The sequence below is a fragment of the Lepidochelys kempii genome, chromosome 8 (assembly GCF_965140265.1).
Source record: "Lepidochelys kempii isolate rLepKem1 chromosome 8, rLepKem1.hap2, whole genome shotgun sequence".
Lineage (NCBI taxonomy): Eukaryota > Metazoa > Chordata > Testudines > Cheloniidae > Lepidochelys > Lepidochelys kempii.
In genome coordinates, this window is record NC_133263.1 from 42,500,609 (window position 1) to 42,513,004 (window position 12,396).

The following is a 12,396-nucleotide window of genomic DNA, read 5'->3' on the forward strand; positions in this document are numbered from 1 at the left end:
CTGGTGGGGGCTTGGAACCAGGGTGGACCGGCAGCCCCACTATCGGCTCCCTGCTCCCCTAAGTTCCCTGTGCAGCAGCTGCCCAGCAGGCTATCAATTGCCGGCAGTTCAGCTGTCCCTCCCCCACCGCTATGTGCCGCTCCTGCCCTCTGCCTTGGAGCTGCTCCCAGGAGCCTCCTGCTTGCTGTGCAGAGGGGGGAAGGGGTGGGGCTAATGTCAGCGTGTCCCTCTGCTCCTGCACTCCACTTACCCCTTCTCCATATACAGCAGGGTGGGGACACAGACAGAGAGAGACAGAGAGAGCTTGGGGCAGCAGCTGCTGTCTCCACTTCCTGATCGACTTAAAAAGACAATGTACTTAAGAGAGGGGTCAGGGTACTTAAAGGGGCAACGTGCATCTCTCTCTCTCTCCCACACACAGGGTGTGCGTCTGTCTCCCCTCCCTCCCTTCGTGCTGCCTTGTAGAGTGTGAGGCTACATTAACAACAATGTGTTAATGCTTGAGGGCTCAGCCAAAAGCTAGTTCATCATTTAGCAGTAAGGCATTCCCTGGGAAATATCCCACCCACCCTCTTCCACCCTTTAACTTCACCACCTCAACCAAGCTTCACAATCATCATCACTGTGTACAGAATTAAATTGTTTGTTTAAAATGTATACTCTGTGTGTGTGTTTATACACACACAGACACAGTTTTTTTGTTTGGTGAAAAAAATTTCCCTGGAACCTAACCCCGCCATTTACATTAATTCTTATGGGGAAATTGGACTCACTTAACATTGTTTCGCTTAAAGTCACATTTTTCAGGAACATAACTACAACGTTAAGCGAAGAGTGACTGTATGCCATACCAGCTGGGACCAACACCACTACTACACCAGTATCCCGTGTTGGAAGCTCAAGAAAGGCAGCCCCCTCCTCCGTACCCTGGCTGGCTGCAATGCCAACTCCTGGTTGCACTAACGACACGGTGACACCTTTTTGGGGGAGATGGGATGTTACATTCATCATCCACTTTTATTGCAAATCTTCAGAGAAAAAAAGTACCTAGGCAAAGATGTAAACAAGTCACTCATAAATTGGGGTACTAGCCGACAGGGCAGGACCACAGAGCATGCATACCCTTCCAGGGCTAGTCCATACCCACACCCCACCCCGCTGCTTTCCAAACTGCCATCCAATGATCACTATGTGTCCCTGGAGCATTTGTTGGCCTTTTGCCCCACGCAGCTGGCTTTGACCAGTGGCTAATGTACCCTTTCATTTAAGGTGAATGTAGTGATGTTGTCTTATACCACTGTGGGTTTGGCTCTAGCCACAACAGTTTCAAGCTCAACATAGCAAAATTGCCTCTGGTGCTTTTCTCAAAAGGGGAGGCTCTAGGGACACGCAAAGTCCAAGGATACCAACCGCAGAGACAATCACCAGCACAAAGTTTTATTAAAGCACTAAACAAAGTTACAATTACTCAAGCCTATAGAAACCCTCCACAAACCTATGCAGTAATTATACCTGCAGTCATCCTCGTGTCCTCAATGACATTCGTGGGAACGATGCTACCTCTCACCAACTGATCATCAGTAGGGGGTGAGCTACTGCTGGGGTTTGCCTGTGAATATTCCCATTTTTACCCAACCAAGGAACCCTTTATACATTGCAATTCTACCTATGCCTAATGCCTTATGCATATGCATGAAGGTGTCAGCCCTCTTTTCCTAATCTGTACTTCTATACCCCAGGAACATTAGGGTGCCCTGTTTTATAGGTTGTTTATAGTTCCTCTTATTCTCATTAGCATCTATGCACCAAGTATACCATATGGTCAACAAAGACTTTCCTTGATGTTACAATCAGGTGTCTTGTGGTCTCAGACAATACGTTGTGGTCTGTTGCAATCACCTATTGGCCCATCTTTACAGTAACCTTATGACTTTATGGGCATAGGGCTATCCCAAGGTCACTCACTCATGTTAAGTATTCTGATGCCTATGACTAAGCTGACATCTTACAGGTCTCAGCCTGTAGGCCGTGCATTTCAGCCTTGCTTTCCTTATCAACCTAATACACACTCATCACTGCTAAATACTTGTCAATGCTATACATCTATAATCCTACAACGTCAATCTATTTAACATAGATTGTAGATGAACTGACCACAACATCACTTAATACAATGATATGTGGATGATAGAATGAACTAACTGGCTACACTGACCAGCACAGAGGCAATGAGAACTACACGAAACATGTCCCAGCTCTCACATCTCCACAGGGCAGGGACATTATGTGAGCACCAACAGGGGCAGAGGTGGGTCAGCATGGTGGGGAGGGGTCCGTGTGACTGTGGGTCGGGTAGCACTGGAGCTCCATGAACTGATCTCTAGAAAGATGTGGCACAGCAAGAACCCCTCAGACACTGATCTCTACAAATGGAAAGGGGGGTTGACTGGCTGTTAAACTAGCCACTCAGACCCAGAAAATTCCTGCTCGGCCTCTCCAAGCCCCCTGCAGGTTCTACTGTAAGCAGTTCTCGGCCCACACTGCTGTGCTGGGGTGCTGACGTGCACTTCTGCGTGGTAAGCACTTGGAGGCCCTTGGGGACAGAAGGTATTGACAACTGTCAGGCTCTGGCGCGCTGAGACCACGGGCTATCTGAGACCACGGGCTATCGTGGTGACCAATCCGTCTCACTGTTTCCTTGTTCTCCCCATCTGTCTGTCTGTCTCTTGTCTTGTCCTTAGGTTGCCAGCTCTTTGAAGCCGGGACTGTCTCTTTGTGCTGTGTTTGTACAGCGCTAGCACAATGGGGTCCTGGTTCAGGCCTGGGGGTCACTAGGGACTCCACAACATAAATACGAAATACTAATGGCTGAAGGCGGGTAGTACAGTATATCGCTATGTCACCGACAGAGAGTAACTCCGAATCTGATGCAGGCTGGTCAGTGTCCCCACCCCTTTGGGATTATTTGAGCCTTGTCTCAGGAAATCACAGTCTGCCTCAAACACATTTACATGCCTTAAGCTGAGAGGCAATCGCCCTGGTCGTTCCAGCGTGTGCCAGAGCAGAGGTTCTCAAATGCACCCAATGTATTCTTGGGGGTGGGGGGGCACGCGTAGGAAAAAAAAAACGTACTGCACGCATTTTATTCACAGCAATGAATAACTAGCAAAGCTGATTCCTCCAGATATACCATGTCCTCCGGTGGCGCTGTGCATTTTGATGGATTTCTGTTAAGCGTGCATAGCATTAAACAAAGTCGTTGCTATCTGTACATTAATCCGTTTGTTATGGAACAGTGTGCACATATAATTATAAGCATCGACTAGGGTGACTAGATAGCAAGTGTGAAAAATCGGGATGGGGATGCGGGTAATAGGCACCTATATCAGAAAAAGCCCCCAATATTGGGACTGTCCCTATAAAATCAGGACATCTGGTCACCCCAGCATCAACCACAATCAGAGTTTTGCTTTTGCTCCTATTACAATGGATCGCTGGATTATTTGTGGAATTGCTCTGCTCCAAAAACCAGAAGCACCCATCACACTAGTAGCAACAGTGATCAATGCCCGTAAGCAGCATCTCACTTTCCTGTATACTTAAATGGCTCTGTTTGAATCAGTGCCTTAGTGGTTTTCATATTTCGTGAGAGCTGAATGTGGATGTTCTTTGTTAGTGTATGTACTTGTGTAGGGGCGAACACAAAGAAGGGGGCGTGATCAAATAAGTTTGAGAACCACTGTTCCACAGTACCCTGCATGTTGCGCACTGGCTGAGTGTTGAAGAAGGTAGAGCAGTATGGGGTAAGGGACAGGTAGATTGTTGCTCATGTCCCCAACACACACACACACACTCTCCCACACCAACACACACACACACCCCATGTGAGCTGGGCAGCACAGCTGCACTCACATGCTCACCCCTGTTACAAGAGCACACCGGGAAGTGGAGTTTGGTGCATGGTGTATTTCAGAACTGATCCCATTGCAGGGAGAAGAGGCCCAGATTAAAGAGCACTGGTTAGTCACCCATACAAACCCCAGCCCAGCTTCAAAGGCTGCCCCCAGCAGTAGGCACCCTCCTGAGACATTAGCAGTGTGCACTGAGGCATTGGCTTCGACAGCCAGTACTTGAAAGGCAGAAACCACCCCCGGCTCAGCCTGCAATTTCACAATAACAGCACTAAAGTACAATTCCCCAAAACCACTGAACACCCACTGATGGACGCGAGATACAGATGAATCTGACAGATGAGAGTGACAGCTTCTAAACCTTTCCGCTGCCTCCAGCCAGCCAGGAGGCTGGAGCAAATGAACAGCTCCTGGCGTGGTGCAGTGCTGCCAGCCTGGCGTGACTGCATCGCAAGGGCCTCGATCTGCCCCAGCACAGTCTGACTCCCACCTACACGCTGCTCACTGCTGACACACCTCACCCTCCTGGGACACCTTTTGTGGGGGAGGGCAGTTCAGACTTGACCCCTCTGCTGAGACTGCCAACAAAGGGGCCAGCTGGGGTGAGATTTCAACTGACACGGAGACCTGTCCACTGGACCTGGACTGCAACCCCCAGCCCCAAAGCCCTTTCATGCCCAGCTGGCCGCAGAACACACTCTTTCTGATGTCTGTGAGTGCCAGGGAGCATTTGAAATGAATGAGGAACAGAAGAGACTGATTCAGGCTATGTCTACACGACAGAGCTTATAGCAGCACAGCTGTACAGATGCATGTGCGCCGCTGTAAAACCTCTTGTGTAGCCGCTCTATTGCAATGGGAGAGAGCTCTCCCGCCGGCATCATTAAACCACCCCCACCGAGCGGTGGTAGCTCTGTTAGTGAAAGAAACTTTCCTGCCGACATAGCGCGGAGCACACTACCACTTACGCTGGAGAAATGTATGTTGCTCGGGGGGGGGGGGGGGGAATAGACATGGCCTAATTGTCACTGTATGGCTGGGCTCTAAGCGAGAGGGAAGGGGAGGAGCCCCTGTGTTTTGTGCTAGGAAGAGCTAGTGAAGCAGTCTGATCTTGAGCTGAGAGAAGGCAGGACCAGGCAAGGCAGGGCAGAGGTGTGTGTGCGTGCATGTGTGAAGCGGAGTTTGAATGTTGTGGGGGGATCAGGCTGCTCAGATACTTGCTGTGGGGACTAAATTAAAGCAAATCCATAAACTAAAGGAAAGAACCCTTGGCTAGTAAGTGCCACACAACTTCTCTGTTGCCCTGACAGCCTGTCCCAAAGCCAAAGCTCCACAGTAACTGGGGCAAAAAGAAGAGTGGCCCATTACTGAGAGAGAAGAGGGCCCAGCTTACAGCACAGACTCCCCTGCCCCCAAAGCGCGCACACATCTTTTGTACCCTCTCCGGCAAACAGGTGCCAGGGTTATCCCACGGGGCAGACTGATTTATGTTAAAGTGATTTTAGTCACGAGTTTTAATTATGATTTAATTCAGTAAGCAGGAAACCTCGATTTAAATAATTAGTTTTAATCTTGTTTTGTATTTGTACTTTTAGTTATTTTCCTAATGAAAGGCTGATTCTCGTTATCTGGTAGACATTAAAACATGTTGATTTGCAACTACATACAGCCGTTACACCAAATTTGGTGTTTCTTTTGGCTACCAGGAGGATACACTGTATCTATACACATTTATTTAAGCAACTATAAAGCTTAAATTCTATGTATTCAGATTCTTCATTTTTATATTTTTATTATGGCGAATGATGCATTTGTCATTTACTAGATAATGAATTTTTTACTTCTCATGTGTGTCCAGCTCAATTCAGATGGAAATTTGAATTCAGTGTTATCTATAGTTAGCAGATTTCACTGATTGTTTCTGGTTACCACGTCCTTCAATATTTTAGAACTAGTAGAGCTCATCCTCTCACACCTAATTTTTATTCATAGATTGGAAGAGGAAAACAAGCTTTCCTGCCTTTTCAATTCTCAATTGTTTTCTTTACTTTACTAATCATTAAACTGAACTAACTGAATAAACTAAAATGACGAAAATATTCACTCTAACTGGTGTGAAAAGCTAGGTTAGCCCTTCAGCAGACTCTAGTTCCAGGTGCTAAGCTAGTGATTTCTAGCAGTAAAACTTCAGCAGCAAACATATATTGCTTAATAATATTTTTTAATTTAATTGAAATGATTTTACAGTAAGTTTAGGCCTTATCATAAGAGGTTATTTACCTGTAACTGGAGGTTCTTCAAGATGTGTGGTCCCTGTCTGTATTCCACTGAGGGGTTACGCATGTGCCATGTGTCCAGAGTTGGAGAATTTGGATGTTAGTGTCCATTGGTCTGCGCATGCACCCTGGCTCACCTTGTGCTTCCATCAGAGGTGATAAAGGGCGGGACAGACTGACCTCATCTTCAGTTCTTTCTCTACTGAAAATTGACCAATCCACAGCAGAGGAGAAGGCGGGCGGGGAGTGGAATACAAATGGGGACCACACATCTCAAAGAACCTCCTGTTACAGGTAAGTAACATCCTTTCCCTCTTCGAGTGATGGTCCCTATTGTATTCCACTGAGGGTGATTGACAAGCAGTACCTAAGTTGGAGGAGGACAGTGCGAGTATGAGGATGGAATGGTCGTGTGGAGAACTGCTGTGCTGAAGGAGGCATCTACCGCTGAGTCCTGCACTAAGGCATAGTGTGCTGCAAGGGTGTGAACCGAACTCCATTTGGCTGCTCTACATATGTCTACAAATGGAACATCTTGAAGGGAGGCCGTAGTTGAAGGCTGAGCTCTCGTGGAGTGAGATTGCACCCCTGTAAGGGGAGGTAGGCCTGACACTTGGTAGTAGTGTATAATGCAACTGGAAATCCATTTGGAAATGCTCTGGGTGGCGATGACCTGTCCCGTTCCCCCCTCCACCCCACGCTGAGTCTCTCTGATACTGCAACAAACAGTCTAGGGGATTTTCTGATTTGTTTAGTTCTCTGCAGGCAGAAGGCCAAAGCTCGCTGTATGTTGAGGGAATGGAGTTGACATTCCTCTGCAGAAGTGTGTGGTCTTAGGAAGAAAACAGGTATGTGAATGGCTTGATTTACGTGAAACTGGGAGACCATCTTTGCCAAAAATTTGGGGTGTAGCCCTAAGGAGACTTTATCCTTGTGCAATATCATCAAAGGAGGGTCCACCATCTTAGCTCCGAGCTTGCTGACCTATCTTGAGGAAGTAATTGCAACCAGGAAGGTGACTTTCATGAAAAGAAGGGGCATGGAGCACAAAGCTAATGGCTCAAAGGATGGCTTCATCAGCAGAAAGAGAACTAGATTCAGGTCTCATTGGGGTACGGTTGGTTGGATGGGTGGGAGGCCTTTCCAAAACCTAGCGGTTAGCAGGTGTGTAAAGACAGAGCAACCTTCCACCAGAGGGTGGAATGCACTAATTGCCGCCAGGTAGACTCTCAAAGAACTGCGGGTGAGACCTGATGACTTTAAGGATAGAATTTCGTTCAGAATGAGGGGGACCCCTGTGGATTCTGGTAAGACTCCTTTGCGTTGAGCTCAAGTTGCGAAGCGTTTCCACTTGGCTTGGTAACATTGCCCAGTGGACTCTTTCCTGATGCTGGAAAGAACATGTTGTACAGCTGAAGAACATGTCTGTACTAAAGTGGATGCTCATCCAAATACCACATTCTGAGGTGTAGCATGTGTGCATTGGGATGTTGGCTCTTGCCTTGTACTGGGTCAGATTGGGGAAGTTGGCAATGGGAATCAATGGGCAGGAGGACATGCAGAGGAGATTGAGAAACCAGAACTGTCTGGTTTCAGAGTAACAGCCGTGTTAGTCTGTATTCGCAAAAAGAAAAGGAGTACTTGTGGCACCTTAGAGACTAACCAATTTATTTGAGCATAAGCTTTCGTGAGCTACAGCTCACTTCATCGGATGCATACTGTGGAAAGTGTAGAAGATCTTTTTATATACACACAAAGCATGAAAAAATACCTCCTCCTACCCCACTCTCCTGCTGGTAATAGCTTATCTAAAGTGACCACTCTCCTTACAATGTGTATGATAATCAAGGTGGGCCATTTCCAGCACAAATCCAGGGTTTAACAAGAACGTCTGAGGAACGGAGGGCGGGGGGGTAGGAAAAAACAAGGGGAAATAGGTTACCTTGCATAATGACTTAGCCACTCCCAGTCTCTATTCAAGCCTAAGTTAATTGTATCCAATTTGCAAATGAATTCCAATTCAACAGTTTCTTGCTGGAGTCTGGATTTGAAGTTTTTTTTGATGTAATATAGCAACTTTCATGTCTGTAATCGCGTGACCAGAGAGATTGAAGTGTTCTCCGACTGGTTTATGAATGTTATAATTCTTGACATTGGATTTGTGTCCATTTATTCTTTTACGTAGAGACTGTCCAGTTTGACCAATGTACATAGCAGAGGGGCATTGCTGGCACATGATGGCATATATCACATTGGTGGATGTGCAGGTGAACGAGCCTCTGATAGTGTGGCTGATGTTATTAGGCCCTATGATGGTGTCCCCTGAATAGATATGTGGGCACAGTTGGCAACGGGCTTTGTTGCAAGGATAGGTTCCTGGGTTAGTGGTTCTGTTGTGTGGTATGTGGTTGCTGGTGAGTATTTGCTTCAGGTTGGGGGGCTGTCTGTAGGCAAGGACTGGCCTGTCTCCCAAGATTTGTGAGAGTGTTGGGTCATCCTTCAAGATAGGTTGTAGATCCTTAATAATGCGTTGGAGGGGTTTTAGTTGGGGGCTGAAGGTGACGGCTAGTGGCGTTCTGTTATTTTCTTTGTTAGGCCTGTCCTGTAGTAGGTGACTTCTGGGAACTCTTCTGGCTCTATCAATCTGTTTCTTCACTTCCACAGGTGGGTATTGTAGTTGTAAGAATGCTTGATAGAGATCTTGTAGGTGTTTGTCGCTGTCTGAGGGGTTGGAGCAAATGCGGTTGTATCGCAGAGCTTGGCTGTAAACGACGGATCGTGCGGTGTGGTCAGGGTGAAAGCTGGAGGCATGTAGGTAGGAACAGCGGTCAGTAGGTTTCCGGTATAGGGTGGTGTTTATGTGACCATCGTTTATTAGCACTGTAGTGTCCAGGAAGTGGATCTCTTGTGTGGACTGGACCAGGCTGAGGTTGATGGTGGGATGGAAATTGTTGAAATCATGGTGGAGTTCCTCAAGGGCTTCTTTTCCATGGGTCCAGATGATGAAGATGTCTTCAATATAGCGCAAGTAGAGTAGGGGCGTTAGGGGACGAGAGCTGAGGAAGTGTTGTTCTAAGTCAGCCATAAAAATGTGGGCATACTGTGGGGCCATGTGGGTACCCATAGCAGTGCCGCTGATCTGAAGGTATACATTGTCCCCAAATGTAAAATAGTTATGGGTAAGGAGGAGGTATTTTTTCATGCTTTGTGTGTATATAAAAAGATCTTCTACACTTTCCACAGTATGCATCCGATGAAGTGAGCAGTAGCTCACGAAAGCTTATGCTCAAATAAATTGGTTAGTCTCTAAGGTGCCACAAGTCCTCCTTTTCTTTTTTCAGAACTGTCTGGGCCAGCATGTTGTGGTCAGAATGACCGTCATTCTGTCTCGTTGGACCTTGTGCAGCATCCAAGACAGAAGTGGTAGAGGAGGGAAGGCATGGCTGAGTTGGTCTGACCAGGGGAGTAGGAGAGCGACACCCTGGGAGTGATGGTCCAGACCAAGGCCTCCCCTGGAGCAGTATGTAGAACATTTGCTGTTCATCTACAATGCAAAGTGATCTCTGGTCTGATCTCTGAATTATGGAATTGTGAGGTTCCAACTTGTGGTCTATTGCAAAATTTCTGCTGAGCGAGTCTGCAAGTACATTTTGTGTCCCAGGAGGATAGGCTGTGGACAAGAGGATCTGGTGATTGATGCACCAATGCGAAAGACCACCTCTGCGCATAATCTTGGCTGCTTTGCAGTGCACTGTACAAGCTACGAAATTGCATGGTGTAGTGCTAGGACCCATCTTTCTGATTCACTGCTCTTAGTGGGTAATGACACAAGTAGAGTTCAGATTCCTACATGGTGGGGTCCGATGTCTCCTGTCTTGGCCTATGCACAGTGCTGATTAATTTGGGCTTCTTCTGTATAAGAGACAGACTTCTGAGAAACTTTGCTTTCTCAAACATTTATGTGAGACAAACAGCTGTCATGGCTGGTCTAGGGTTACTCAGTCCTGCCTTGGTGCAAGGTGCTGGACTAGACAACCTCTCGAGGTTCCTTTCAGCCTGACGTTACTATGATTGTTGGGTTATTGAGACTTTATTTTGCTTGGGTCGCACAGAAGTGGTGAGTCCAGGGCAGTGTACTGTTATGGTAAAGGTGTTAATGAAGCACATGGTAGATTACCAGGATACAATGGATATGAAGCTCTCCAGAGAGGCTCTACAGAGTGCCATAGACAAGGATGCTTAGTGGTAAAGGGACTCATGCCCCAGGTCACTGGTGCTTAGACTGCTGCAGCAAGTGCCAAAAGCTTCGGGAAGATGGGGCTGTGACAGATCTCCAACCAAACTGCTGGGGGCTATGTGAGCCATGTTCTCCAAAGAGTTCAGCAGCCCAGTTTGCCAAGCTCCCTGGCAAGCCTGGCTCCTTACTTAGATGCCTAAGTGGGAGCTGAGCTGTCTTGCAAATCTGGCTTGTAATGCCCAAAGAGCCATCTGCTCCAGCAGCTCATCAGCACAATCCCTCTGCTGAGCTCTAGGGATACACATGCGAAGATCTAGCCAATATTTCACTAATAAGCCACATGCCCAAGGGGGCTTGCTAATGAAACACTAACCATAATTTAATAACAAATCAACCAGGAAGAGAGTTAAATAATACAGCAATTCAGTAGAGTGGTTGCAGCCTGCTCCCATGTTCATCATGCCCAAGCGTGCAGCAGAGGGGTTTTCAGACACTAGCCAATGCAGCTGGGGAGATGGCAGTGCAAAGAAGGCACACGGACTTGGGTGGAGAGAGATGAATGCACACCAGCTGTGGACCTGATCAGGAGGGTTTCAGTCTCATTATAGACATTTCTGTTTGATTCTGGTACAGTTGGCCTCTACCAAGGGTACGTCTGCATGGCCGACGTTAAAGCGCTGTAATCAAACCACCTCAGCAAGGGGAATAGCTCCCAGTGCTGCAGCCCTGTCTACACTGCCACTTTACAGCGCTGAAACTTGCATTGCTCAGGGGCGTGTTTTTTCACACCCCTGAGCGAAGAAAGTTTCAGCACTGTAAGTGGCAGTGTAGACAAGGCCTAAGGCAGCAAAAGGCTCTGAGTCAGTTCCCTGGTACAGTTAGGATTTTCTTCTGCAGAATAAACAACTGCTCTCTACCTATCCAGTGGCCTGTGGCGGCAGACACTCCCTTTTTCTGAACTGCTCCAGTGCGTGGCCTGTGTTACACAGGAGGTTGGACTAGATGCTCACAGCGGTACCATCTCTGAATGGGGGTATTAAACACCTGGGCATCGCTAACTCTCAATTGCTAATCAAAGAACATGAGAGAGAGGAGAGACTTGCATTCTGAAGAGCTGCCTAACAATGTGAACAGCATGCAACTTGGGCAACACGAAGGAGTGGGAGTTGGGACAGGGCATCACTTGCTATTTCCCAGTCTGGTTCTCGGACACTGGCATCTTCAGAAGAAAAATGTCTGAGCACATCCCTCTGGTGTGTGCCTCATTGAGCGAAGCACGTCGGGATGCCCTGGTTCCAGTGCCCAATTCAAATAACCGGAGTAAAACCCCATCTTCACCTACTACGATGAGCTCTCTCTTCTGGGGACATTTCCTCATTGCAGCTGTGCTGACCGTGGAGTCAGTGTTCTGTAGTGAAAGTGTTTGTTGAAAATGTACCAGTCTGGTCATTCCAGCCAGGAACCCACCCTGTCCCGGTCACATTCCAACGCTGCAGCAGTAGGGCACAGAGCAACAGATGAGCTGCGAGATGCACTCTGTAGAACCCCTGCCCTGCCATTCTTCTCCAGGGTGCCCTTTCCCGGTAGCTACTGCTAGAGCCTGAGATGTTACTGTGGTCCACAGGTGCCACATGGAGCAGGGATCTGGATGCTTGGAAGAGAAGCTGGAAAGGGAATGGTGAGAGCAGGGGATTGTGACAGGTAGGGAAGGAGGCAAGAGAGTGGTCAGCCTTGCATGGAAGGACAATGCAATTCTGTGGCTGAGTACATGCCTCGCTGCCAGGCTGTTGGGAAAGACCTGATGGAATCAATAGCTCCACTGAGCAGCCACAGAAATGTCTTCAAAAACCACTGCTTTCAGCCTTTCCATGCTCGTCTTCCCTCTGTGAAATGGGCTGATGATAATCTCCTGCCCCACAAGGCATAAGGCTGTTACAACCCATGGAATGTGCTCTGAGACCCCCTTTGAACA

The 12,396-nt window shown here is 47.7% G+C and overlaps 1 protein-coding gene across 12 annotated transcripts in view; it reads right to left on the reverse strand.

Annotated features, from left to right (window-relative positions):
- Window positions 1-12,396, reverse strand: part of NOS1AP (nitric oxide synthase 1 adaptor protein) — a 175,263-nt gene that overhangs the window by 75,017 nt on the left and 87,850 nt on the right. The window lies entirely within an intron of this gene.